Consider the following 13716-nt stretch of genomic DNA (forward strand, 5'->3'; position numbering starts at 1 on the left):
GAGTTCAAGAATAAGTGTATTAGTGACAATGTATAAGATGTATAAAGTCAGAGCTTATGAGTTTGAAACAAATGAATAGTATTGTGTATAAGAAAGAGTGTATAGGATAAGGATTTACAGTTAAGATGGAAAGAGTTAGCGTTGGCTAACCAGAGTATGTGATAAAAAATGTACCAGAATTAATCAATTATGATGTGGATATGAATATAGTTGTGTATTTTGATCAGATAACTATGATGTAGGAAAGGAGAAAAGTAATTGTATGGAGTTTTAAGGAAGAAAAATACAAGTATAAGAGACGGTAATGAATGAAGTTATGTATAAGTAAATTGGGTTATCAAAGTTACGAGGATGCAATGAAGATTAGTACACAAAGATGAGTATAGGTGATAGGACAAGAGTATGTGAACATCAAAAGGAAATATATGATTTGTGTATAGAAGATTTCAATTTTGAGTGAATAAAGGAATAATGGAATAAAGAAATGAAAAGGATTGAGTTTAAGGGATCAGATATGATGAAGGTTATATGGAAGTGTAGATGATAAGTTCGATATAGAAGTACGAAAAGTGTGCAAGGTTATGTGAAAAGATTCTTTAAAGTGTATGTTTAATCATATTTAAAGAAGATTTAAGGTTGTGTTTTTGGTCAAATGATGATGGAAAATGAGTTTGGATATTGTTATAAGGTAATTAGAGATGGATTTATGAGGTTAAGTGATGAAAATTGATGTTATATCTATGTGATTAGTGACAATATATGAAATTTTAGAAATGGTCAAAGGAAAATGCAGAATAGAAAGAGAGAAAAGACAGAAATAGATTGAAGTTACTGGTTGTTGTTCAAATGATAAGTGATAGTAAATGAATGTATAAAGGAAAAAGGTAGTTGAAAAAAAATAAAGGCATGAAATGTTAAGTAAAGGAGGCAACATGAGAGCATTAGAAGATATGTTCTTCTTGATATGTTCAGCGAAAATTCAAGGACGAATTTTCTTTAAAGGAGGGGAGATTTGTAACATCCCGAAATCCGGGTCAGTGACTAAAATGAGAATTTTTGAAATTTGCTGATAAAAGTAGAATAGTTAAATAGTTCAATGACTTATTGGAAATATAGTTGAAGGTTGTTTGGTAATTATTGAATGAATTAAAGGGTAAAATGGTCAATTAACAAGTAAGATTTTTATTTTCCTTTATAAGATAAGGAAACCACGTGGAAAGGGAGAGATTTCTCCAGAGTTTTCTTCTTCTTCTTTTTCTTGACGTGGAAGCCAAGAGCAAAGGTGAGTTTCTGGGTAATTGATTTCTTGTTGAATTCTAAGTTTGGTTTTGATTATTAATTGACTCTTAAGCTTAAGGGAAGCTTAATTTTTCATAAAATAATAAGAGGAAAGGTATAGAAAGGGTTAAAGGAACGAAGTGAATAAATGAAATCTTGGTAGAAAGACATTTATGGGATTTCCAGACCAAATTTAACTTGTTAAGGGTCTAATTAAGAAGTTAGAAACAATATAATTGAATTTGGAACATGTTGAAAATTTAGTGTAATTCTTGAATTACATATGGAGAATAGATTTTGATGTTAAAGAGGTGATGAATGAATAGAAATGAGTTTGAATATGTGTATGTGAGTTAAGAATATAAAAGGGAATGAAATATGAAGAGTTAAGCTAAAAAGAAAGTGAATTGCATGCTCTAATTGGAATTTCTAGGTTATGTGCATCGATGCACTCTCAAATAAATGAACATCGAATGTAAATTGTGTATCGATGCATAGGGTAGTGCATCGATGCACATGTTAAGGGATGCATCGATACACTGTAGAATGTATCGATGCACTTCAATGGGAAATGGAATAAATCTTTCTTTCATTCTAAGAAATGATAGATTAAAGTATATCAATTGGATACTCATAAGTATCAGTACATGATTATGTAGATATCGAGCACGAACAAGTTCCAGGATGACTATCAAGTAAAGATTCGATCAAAAGAAAAGAAATCATAAAAGGGGATTGGAACTTAGTGAGGCCAATGTGAGTGCATCTTATTGCATATGATTATATGGAAATTGACTTGCGATAAGTCAATTCCGATAGTATAGTACATGAAGTATGTGATTAATATGAAATGTATGTATGCTTGATTGTATGAGTGTATATATACTATGTGATCTATGTGAATATATGGTTATGGAATAAAGTATGTAATAATACAATGTTATTTGAGTTACTTAACAATAAGTCATAAGATTACAGGTATATATATATATGATATATATATATAAGATATATATATGTATGTAAAACCATGCAAAGTGATATGAGAAGTGAACTATATGATCATGTGATCATATAAGAATGAGATAAAGAGCAATGTGATATATGACATGAGATATATGAAAGAGAAAGTATATGTGATAAATGAAAGTGAATCATATGATTATATGAAGATGGGAAACGATATGATAAAAGCTATGAGCATATAAGATATGACTATGTGAAACGATATAAAGATAATGCCCATGTTATGTGTTATGAGATCTAGAGATATAGCTGGCATGCCAAGAGTCTAGGGTCTACGCGGTCCTTTGGGACACATTGGTCCTTCAGAACATTTCATAGTGGTCCTTCGGGACAAATTTCATAGCCCTTAGTGGGACCCTATACGAGTTGTGGTGACAGCATAGTGCACAACCTCAATAGACTCACATATCTATAGTTCTCAGTAGTGTGCATGGGCTATCCGAAAAGGATAACAATAAAATGTGAGTTGTAATGAGAAACATGTTACATGTTTTATATGAGGATACATGTGAATGTGTGTATGTGTTACAGGAAAGAATTTGTGTTATGGGTTATGGCATTTGTTATGTGATGTACATGAATATATGTTAATATATATATATGAATGAATATCAATGACTCATATGATGATATAAGAACATGTTATAAGATATAAAATATGAAAATAAGAGATCATATGAACAAGAGATAAGAGATAGAAAGGATAATCATATAAGAGTATGAGAAAATATAAATGATGACATGCATGTGTGTATGTAATTGTTACATGAAAAAGTATGTATACAAGTATGACGTTGTATTACATGATATGTACATGCATTTGATAATTTACATATGTATTGATATGTCTCACTGAGTCTATGACTTAGCGTGTGAGTGTTTCACACGTAGGTTCAACAAAGCAGGAAGAGAAGCTAAGAGGAGCAAGACAGGTTAGTTTCTCCTTACTGAAGGTCAGATCAGAACGTAAATGAATAACATGTATTTTGTTATATAGAATCTAGTTGGCATGTAGTTAAAAGATTTGTATTAGATACCCTCTGATCAGTTATGTAAAACCATACGTTTTATATCATAGAAAGTAAATGGTTTTATTAGAAATATCAAATTGAATCTTGGGTATTTTGTGGAAAGTAAATGTTTTGAGAAGTCAATGTGACAACTCAGACTCGTATCTGGGTCAGGTACAGGTTGGGGGTTTTACAGCAAAAGTAATAAAGAGTGACTGAGTATCGTTCCCATGAGGATTGGAGGAAATTATAAGTTAATTTAAAGCACATATATTAAACTAGCTAAGTATAGTTAGTGTGGTGGTATGAACAAATAAGAATGTAGATGCAAAATAGAGTGAATGCGAATAGTATTGTGGAAATATGATGGTAATAAGCAGATAGAAATGTCATGACAATTTAAGATCTAATTGAATGTAAACAATTGAAAATGACAATGCAAAATGAGTTGAGAATTCAGAAATAAGTAAGAACACTTAATAATCATCACATAACAAGCTACTATGAAAATGAATAGTGGGATTTCTAAACAATCCTAAGCCTTGCCTCTCAGAATGATTCAAGCTTATATGGCTTATTTGTTCGAAAGAGTTTACTACGAGTGTCCCTATGCTCTCTCGAGTCAAGGGAACCTAACAGACACAATTGCCACGAAAATACCTCTTGGCATGAACAGTAACATCGAACCTATCGAATGCACTACTTCTTTTAGTCACTGAAATGCTAGCCTTATCTCTAAGGTTGATTAGGTTCTAGTTGGCAGCTAAAACCCATTCCTCACATATATCCTCCCTTAGTTTCTCTCGAACACTAAGAATCTATAACCTAGTTTCTCTCGAACACTAAGCAATATACTTAAAAAATGGACACTTTCATGCCTCCTACAATCATAATTAATTAAGCACAATGAGAAAAACAAATAGATGAACATAACAACTCAATACATTCATTAAAAAAACACTTAATCATCCATAAAAGCCCACTCCATATAAGGATTAGCTCATGGTGAGTTTTGAAACATCCATGCAATATTCCAAACCATACAACCCAATAAATCAAAATAAAAATAAAGCATAAGGGTGGAGTACACTCCCAACGCGCGCTGTCGGTTGCTCCTCAAACCACTACAAAATACACCTTAGCGAGTTAGCTCCTCTCGAATGCTTAGCACACCACTCCCTTGAGCTAGACTATGGAGGAGAACCTTGAAAATATGAAAGAGGAAATAAAGTTGAAAGCTTCTAGTCGCCTTGCTTAGCTCACTATTTCCCTAAAAACTCATTTTCTCTATTTTGTGGTCACTTTTTCTATTTATACTAAGGAAATATCCTAGGTTTTAGTGAAAAAATTTCCTCAGTACCCTAAGGTACATTCCCCTCACGTGAAAATGATTGCAAAGGTGGTTGTGGTCTCATCAAGGTGGTTAGCATCAATATACACGTGAGTGCTGGATACCTAGCAACTCTCATAAAAATATCTTCTTCTTCTTTTTCTTTTTCTGCACAAGAGTCATCCCAAATTGCCGAGGCAATTCTCCTTATCTCACTATCCAATAATCCTTCTGTAATCCTCCATGCTCACCCTCTGCTTCTTTGACTTGCACATCACCAACCAAAACACAACATTCTTCGTAATATAGCATCCTTCACAAGATAATATGCCATGACATAATTGCACCACCAAATGCAATTATATGTTCCTAAATGCACCTAAATGATCGTATATGAGCTTTGAAACAACCAATAACTTATGTAAAAAAGAGCCTAAATATACATTTTTAAGGAGTTATCAATCGATTAATGGGTCGGGTAAGCAGTTAACGAATAAGTAAGTGGTTAATAGTCCAACTCAACTTTCGTCACCCCTGTTAGTTGTTATTAATGGTGAGTGATTGGTTTGTTATGAATAGATAACATTAGTGACCAACTTATAACTTTTAAAATTTAGTGGGGAAAACAAAAACTTACTCGAAGTTTAGCAACCATTTTTTAGTTTACCCTAAAAATGTCTTATTTTCGTGAAATAAACACATATTGTGGTTCTCGAAATAAGATTGGAAAAGAACTCATAGAGGTTGAAGTTATTACTCATATAATTCTTGAAGTTGTAGGGATTAGGGCTTTAATCAAGTCCATTTATTTACATAAATAGAATTTGTTAGTTTTATTATAAAAGTGAAAAAATATTCAAAATTAAAATGTAAGACTTATAACCATAATTGTAAACTAAATAAATAAATATGAAAATTTCCTATAACCATTACATAATAAACTAGCCACTTAAGATCATACAAGGACAATATAAGGAGAATGTTAAAAATCCATTGAAAAAGCTTGAACAAATGATCAACATGAACAAATCTGACTACATTGACAAATGAACCAAAACATGGGATGAAGCTGTTGAAATATCACCGATAATCGCAATCAGAATCGAGTGTCATGAAACAACTATCTACGAACGCAAATCACATATCTACATCTAATCTGAGGGTCCAAAGCAGGGAATGTGTCATGAGTAGTAGAGATCTAGAAACACTCAGAGAATACCAAGGAGAATTGGGGAAATTAAAAGTAGGGCTAGGGATTTCGAAGGAGAAAATTGGGAAATTGGGGAAAAAATAGGAACTGCACGTGACAAACATGTGATCATTAAAATCGTAAAAGAAAAGAAGAAGCCACGACCTATTTGAGAGAAACAAAATTGGCCTAAAGCCCAATGGAAGGATAAGAAACATGTTCAAGATTGTGAGTGTCGGTAACAAGGAAACCCAGTTGTCCTTGCTGTAAGAATCAATACTGTTATAAAATAAAACTTTGTACTGCTAGGAGAATGTTATGTTTTTGCTGAATGAATAATTCATTTTCTCTATTTTCCATTTCTCTCTTTTCTCTCATCTAAAGTCTCTCTATTTCTTTCTTCTCTCTCATCTAAATTCTCTCTATTTACCCTAGTCCATAACAATTAGTATCCAGAGCCACAACTCCTGGCAAAAAAATGGTTGAATCCTCTGCTCTTTCTGTGATTCAAAAGCATATTGAATACTTATCAAAGCTGGTGAAGTAAGAGCAGTACCTGGATATAAGGATTGTAATGAACAAGGGCTATTTAGGGCATATTCTAAGAGTCTTGACAGGAAGGACCGATGATCAAGAGCCAACAAGTCCTGAAACTAAGCAAATTCATAGAGAGAAAAAAATGGGTCAACTTTCACTGGTTGAGTCTAAACCCATTTTCCTAACTCCTAAAAAAGTGATATCTGCAGCAATAGATAACATAGAGGATGTGTCTCAAGTGTTCAATAAAATGTCAGTAAAAGAAGCTTACGTAAATTCATCCAACACTAGCACTGACAGCTGATTCATAGCTGCATCAAAACGTCAGTTTGGTTGAATCTACTGAATGAAACTCGTGGGAAATTCAAGGGTCGTCTATGGCGATTCAAATTGTTACCTTTCAACCATTTTTCATGTATTTCTCTAGACTTTGTGATGGTGAGATTCAAAGGGATATAAACCCATAAAAACAGTTTGATGATTCTTGTTCAAAAATAATTGGGGTTTATTTTTTACTATGTTAAGCAACTAGTAACTCAAATGATTTGATAATCTACTTCTATTGTTAATTGGAGAAATTTATTCCGTTATGCTTACAAATGTTAGAAGACATGTAAAAATCTTTGATCTTTTTGTGTTTCAACTCTTGTTGATGGGATGTAGTAAAAGTCGGTTTGCTAGGAGTTTGATTGTGACAAAAAAGGGGATTAATTCATGTTATAGGCCGACAATTGTTCTCCTTTCTACAAGAGGATGTGTTGCTATATTCAAATATGGATTTTTACAGGTTATGCATACTTGGGAATTTGACTCCAAGTATGACATTGACAAGAGTTTGGCTTGGTACATTACTTTTTTCACAAGTCCAAGAGTTTTAGATCCTGAAGATTTATTTGGAACTTTGAATATCAATTTGGAAATAAGGTCTCAAGGAACCAAGTGGTTTATCTTTTAAATCCAGGGTAACAAGTAGAATTGGCACCAAGTGGTTGGCCTACAGTGGTGATTGCATTGCCCGAAAAATGTTAGTTTTGGATGTAATTGTTTTTCTTATCAGTACAAGGGTATTGAATCTAGAAGAGTTATTTTTGGTAACTAATGAATATAGGAAGTCTACAATAGTAACACATATACTTCCAAGAATTAAACAAAAGTTTTAGAACGACACTAAATTAGACTCTATATTGGGTAGTAATTACTCATTGTCCATCCTTGATATTGATTATTTTGTTTTTGATGCTGCTACCAAACATGGGGTAAAAGTTATTTAAATTATTGGTGGTGCTACTAGAAATGTTACAGCTTGTACCGAAATAGCTACACATCTAATGTTAGGCATTGTTAGGAAGGAGAATGGAATGCAAATATTTGTTAAGCAGAAAATGTTTGATCCTTTGGGACAAGGATCATCTGAAGAGAGGGTAATGTTAGAACTATATGGGACATCCACATTGAGAGAAACAAGATAAATAATATTTTGGGAGTGGTTGCTTATAGCTTGGTAAGGTTAAATTAATGATGTTGATAGTGGCAATCGTAAGTGAGAAGTCTATTGTTCGATCAATACAAGAAATGGAGGATACTAGAGGCATCATGAATCAAATACTAAAATAACTGCAGAAGGCACAAAGTAGAATGGAGTTTTATGTTGATAAAAAAGGGCAAACAGAGATATGAAGATCGAGGATAGAGTTTACCTAAAGATCTACACCTACCACCAAACGTCACTTGCTCTTCAAAAGAAATTAAAGCTTGTAGCAAGGTTCTATGGACTCTACAAAGTACTATAACACGAGAGGTTAGTGATGTACAAATTGAAATTACTTGATTCCTTTAGGTTGCACCCAATATTTTTATTGGGTTGTTGAAAAAATTGGAGATCAAAATATTACCTCAATTTTTGAGTTTGAACTTGAGGGAAATTGAAGGTCCACCTGGCTATGGTGCACAACAAACGCAGGGAGAATAAGCACAATCAATTATCACTCAATTTTTAGTGCAGTGGATGAACTTAAGGCCGAAAAATGTTACTACGAAAGACTATATTGTGCTTAAAGAACAATTTCCATGTTTTGATACTTGGGACAATGATCCTTTCATGATAGGGGTATTGTCATGAGAAACAGAGATATAGAAATAGTCAGAGAAGATGAAGGAGTATTGGGAAAATTGGAAGTAGTGTTAGAGATTTCAAAGGAAGATTTCGGGAAATTGGGGAAAATAATGGGAGTTGCACGTGAAAAACATGTGATCATTAAAATGGTAAAAGAAGAGAAGAAGTCACTGCCTATTTTAGAGAAACAAAACAGGCCTGAAGGCTAATGGAAGGATAAGAAACCTATTAAAGACCGTGAGGGTGGGTAGCAAGTAGTGCCAACTTTCCTTGCTGTTAGAATCAGTACTTGTTATAAAATAAAACCTTGTACTACCAGGAGAATTTTATGTTTTCGCTAAATGAAAATTTTCTTTTCTATTTTTTCCCTTTCTCTCTTTTCTCTCGTCTGAAGTCTTTCTATTTTTTTCTTTTCTCTTGTCTAAAGTCTCTCCATTTATCATAGCCCATAACAGAAGGTCAACATGATAATAAATAAACATCATCTTGATCGATTAAGACGATGTCAAATCTAACCCTTAGAAAATAAAGCTAAAAGAATGACCAAACGACCGATAGAAAAGATTAAAACATACCAAAAGTCAGAGAAAAATGTGCTATAAAAATAGAAAAATACATGACATAAAGGCAGACTTATTTAAAACTAAAATATAAAGAAAAATAAAAATGAATGGTGATCGACAACTAGACCTAAGATGACTATTAATCAAGTTAATTTTTAATTTAAAACTTATGTTAAAAGTTCAATTTGAGTTGGTTATTATTTAAATTCAAGTTTGACTTGAAATTAAATTAAAATTTTCAAACTTAACATAATTAAAATTATTTAATCCACTTTACATATTTGATAACTTCCTAAAAAGGTTACTTTTAAGGCCTTTTTCACTTAAGTTGTTGTTTGTTTAAAAGCTCATTTTATTCATTTTAGAATCATGTAGTTGCATATAGTTGCATTTATGGTGGTATTGTTATTTTATCTCTTAAGGATGTTGTATGAGAGAAAGGTGCAATTGCTTGTGGTGTACAGGAAATAGCATGCAGAAGGTCGCACTGGGAAGAATGTCATGACATAATACGTTGCTGAAGTCGATTGAAATGCCGTGGCATTTCTGGTGCAGAAACAAACAAAAAGCTATTTCTGTAAAAGGACAATTGGCACATCACATGAATGTTGGTTGTAACCGCCTGCTGGGGGATCACTGCCATATAAGTTCACACACAAGGAGTGACCCTATGGGTATGAGGGGTATTTTGAGCGCAACAACCTCATCATTACCCTTAGATATTTTTACTATATATTACACCTCAAAAGAGAGAAAAAATAAGGATTTTTTTCAACATTTTCCTTATCTTTTCACCGTATCCCTTTCTTCTTCCTTGAATGGTGTTATTCCATTGATAAGCTTCAAGGAATGGCGAGCTAGACGTCCGAGAGGAGGTAGTGAGCTAAAGCTAGTCTTAGGGTTGAGGAGAGTTCCGATGGTGTGCGTCGAAGGCTTCTTCTCCTTTCCCTTTTTGCTACTATTTTTCTATTTAATGTTGGGTTGTTCAGAAAAAAATATTTCATGGCTTATTTCGTGGATAATTCGAACCCCACCATGAACTAACCTTATTTGGTGGGGTTGTTTGATGGATGTTTAACTTTATTTTAAGATAGATTAATGTTTATCTTTTGTATTTGCTTGCTTTGCTTATGAATACTTCATCTTCTAAGTTTGTAAGAGGCATGAGAGTGTCCATTTCTTAGACAAAGGCTAGGTGTTCGAGAGAAACTTATCTAATATTACTTATAGTATTCGAGAGAAAAACAAGAAAGATCAGCTTAAGCAATAGGCTATAGTATTTTTTAAGCTCTTAACTGGCCTAGTAATACTATATCCTAATCCCTTAGTACTTGAGAGAGACTAATAGGATTTAAACGACTAAAAAGGGTATTTTTTATCAATAGTGTAGGCTGCCATAGTTGACACTGAGAGGAGATGTCGTGGCATTCTTTTCTGTTAGGTTACGTTGACTAGAGATAGCGGGAGCATTTTTAGCATACCTTTCAAGTAGTGAAGTTTAGATAGATTAAATCTGCCTGAGAGATAAATTTTAGCATCCTTAAATCAATCCCTACCATTCATTCCAATGGAAGCTTGTCGTGTGAGTATTGTCAACTTACCATTTATTTGCTTTTTTTATTGGTTTTCATTGCCTTACATTTCAACCATTTTTAATATTAAAATCTATTTTTGCCACTGCATTTCCATTTTCCACTGCATTTCCATTTACCACCTCATCAGAATATCAATCCATATCCACCCACATTTACTTTCATTGTCGTGATATTTTATATTAGTACATATCAAAACTAACTATACTTATAGATAGAGCAGTGTTTTGCTTTGGTTAAACCTTTGTAATTTCAACCAATCCATATGGAAACGATACTCACTCATCACTTTATTACTTGAGCGATTGTGTATACTTGCACATTATTTGTGTATAATTTTATAGTACTTACAACAAGAAACAAGTTTTTGGCGTCGTTGCCGGGGATTGGCAGCGTGAAGTTAATTAGTTTTGCCAAAGCATTTTATTTTTGCATCTTTATTTGTGTATAGTTTACTTGATATTTTTGTTTTATTCTTTTTTAGGTTTATTTAGTGTATTACTAGAAGACATTCTAAAAGCCATTGAAACCGATAGAACCTGAGATTGAAAGACTCTTTAGACAAAGGAGACGTGCTCAACGTGCTCAAGGAAATATATATCAAATTGGAAATCAGGGCATTGGTCAAGATGACAGAATTCCGAATGCAAAAGCATTACAAAATGTTGAACCTGCTGATAGGCCTCATGTTATTCGTGATCATTTAAATCGGATGCTAGATGACTTGAATCCTGGAATTGTGGCACCCAAATTAAAGCTGCATATTTTGAGCTTAAACCAGTCAAGTTCAATATGTTGAATTCTATAGGTCAGTTTAGGGGCATGTCAACTGAAGATGCCAGGCATCATATTCGAAATTTTCTGGAAGTTTTTATTCTTTCCGCCAAGAAGGAGTGCATGAGGATGTTCTGAAATTAAATTTGTTCCCGTATTCATTGCGTGATCAAGCAAGGGTTTAGTTGAGCGGTGTTCTAAGTTCGATGGAATCATGGGCTGATATTTGCAAGAGTTTCTTATTGCGGTATAACTCACCGAACATGAATACTCAGCTAAGGAATGACATAGCATCCTTTCGCCAGGGCAACGATGAATCTATGTATGAGTGTTGGGATCGTTCCAAGAGTTTGCTTCGAAAGTGTTTAAATCATGGTTTTCACGATTGGACTCAAGTAGTTATGTTTTATAATGGAGTCAATGCACCCACGAGGATGATGTTGGATGCCTCGGAAAATGGGTCATTGTTGGATAAATCACCTACTGAAGCATTTGCTATTTTGGGTAGAATTGCTAATAATGATTATCAATTTCCTTCCTCAAGGCTTGGGAGTGGAGGAAAGCACCGGGAACATTGAGTTAGATACCAAGGATTCGGTGTCTGTTCAACTCTCAGCTATCACTAATATGATGAAAATTTTACAATGTTCCACTGATGTGAGGGAAATGAAAGCAACTAGCTCGTCATGTCTGTTATGCCAAGGCAATCATCATGAGAGTGAATGCCTAACCAGCCATGACTCCATCAACTTTGTAGGCAATTTCAATGAGGTAATAACAATCCTGACTCTAACACTTATAATGTAAATGGCATCAACATCCCAATTTCTCATGGGGAAATCAAGGAGCCCACAATACTAGTCAACCCACTCGGCAGCAGAATCACAATGAATCTCAAAGTTACCAAAATGTTATCCATGGAAAATACCAACAAAGGAGCTTCATCTTCAACAAGCATGAATTCATTGGAAGCTACAATTCAAGAGTTCATATCTACTACGAAGAGAATGCTGCAAGATCATTTTATTTCAATTAAGAATCAAGAAGCTTTACTTCATAGTCAAGGCGCCTTACTTCAAAGCTATAGCTCGTCTTTATGAGCTTTAGAAGGTCAAGTTGGTAAGATTGTTATGGCATTACAAGAGCGTCAGCAAGGACGTTTTTCAAGTGACACTGAAGTCATTAAGACACATGGAAAAGAGCATTGTAACGTGTTAACTCTTAGGAGTTGAACAAAAATTAACCAACAAGTCAAGGATAGTGGGACACAACATGATGACTCTACTTCTACTACTGATATTGGTGAAGCTGAATTACATGATGATATCATTTCTGAGAAGGACAAGGAGGAAGGTTCTACTAATGATCCTACAAAGCACAAAATTCAGATGCCAAGGCAAAAGCAATTCCTATTCCTGCAGTTAAGGAAACTAGACCTGCACTACCCTTCCCACAAAGATTGAAGAAGCATAGTTATGAAGTTCAATTCAAGAAGTTTGTGGACATTCTTGATCAGTTTCATATTAACGTACCTCTCTTGGAAGCTATTGAAAAGATGCCGATGTATACCAAATTTCTCAAGGAAATTTGTACCAAGAAGAGGAAAGTGGAGACTTATGAGACAGTTGCCACGACAACAGAATTTTGTTATTCATTGAGTAAGTTACTGCCAAAGCAAAATGATTCGGGCAGCTTCATTATTCCTTGTTCTATAGGAACTAATTTCGTTGGAAAGACACTATGTGATTTGGGCTTAAGTGTAAACTTAATGCCAAAATCTATATTTTGAAGCTTGGCATAGGAGATACAAGACCCACATAAGTTATTTTACAACTTGCTGACAGATTCCATGTTAAACCTGAAGGGAGAGTCGAGATGTCATAGTAAGGGTGGATAAGTTTCTGTTTCCAGTTGACTTCTTAATTTTGGATTGCGAAGTTTATGCCAAGGCACCCATTAATCTTAGAAGACCTTTCCTAGCCACTGGTAGTATTTTGATAGACTGTGAAAAAGGTGAACTCACCATGAGAGTGGCTGATCAGTGTGTGACTGTCAATGTGTTTCAAACTCTTAAGTATGTTGATGACACTGAAGAATGCCAATGCATTTCTGAATTGAACTCAATAATTAAAGAAGAAGCTGAACAGCTTTTCCAGAACAATTTTATTCAGCTAGCAGAAAATAACTATTGGATGGATGACAAAAGCTTAGTGGAGTATGACAACTTTCTAATTTTGGAGGAGCAATCTAGCTTACTACAAGTTAGATCATGTATGAATTTTGAACCTTTGAATTTTGATGAAT

This window comes from Hibiscus syriacus, unplaced genomic scaffold (genome assembly GCF_006381635.1).
Source record: "Hibiscus syriacus cultivar Baekdansim isolate YM2019G1 unplaced genomic scaffold, ASM638163v2 tig00112000_pilon, whole genome shotgun sequence".
Taxonomy (NCBI): Eukaryota; Viridiplantae; Streptophyta; class Magnoliopsida; order Malvales; family Malvaceae; genus Hibiscus; species Hibiscus syriacus.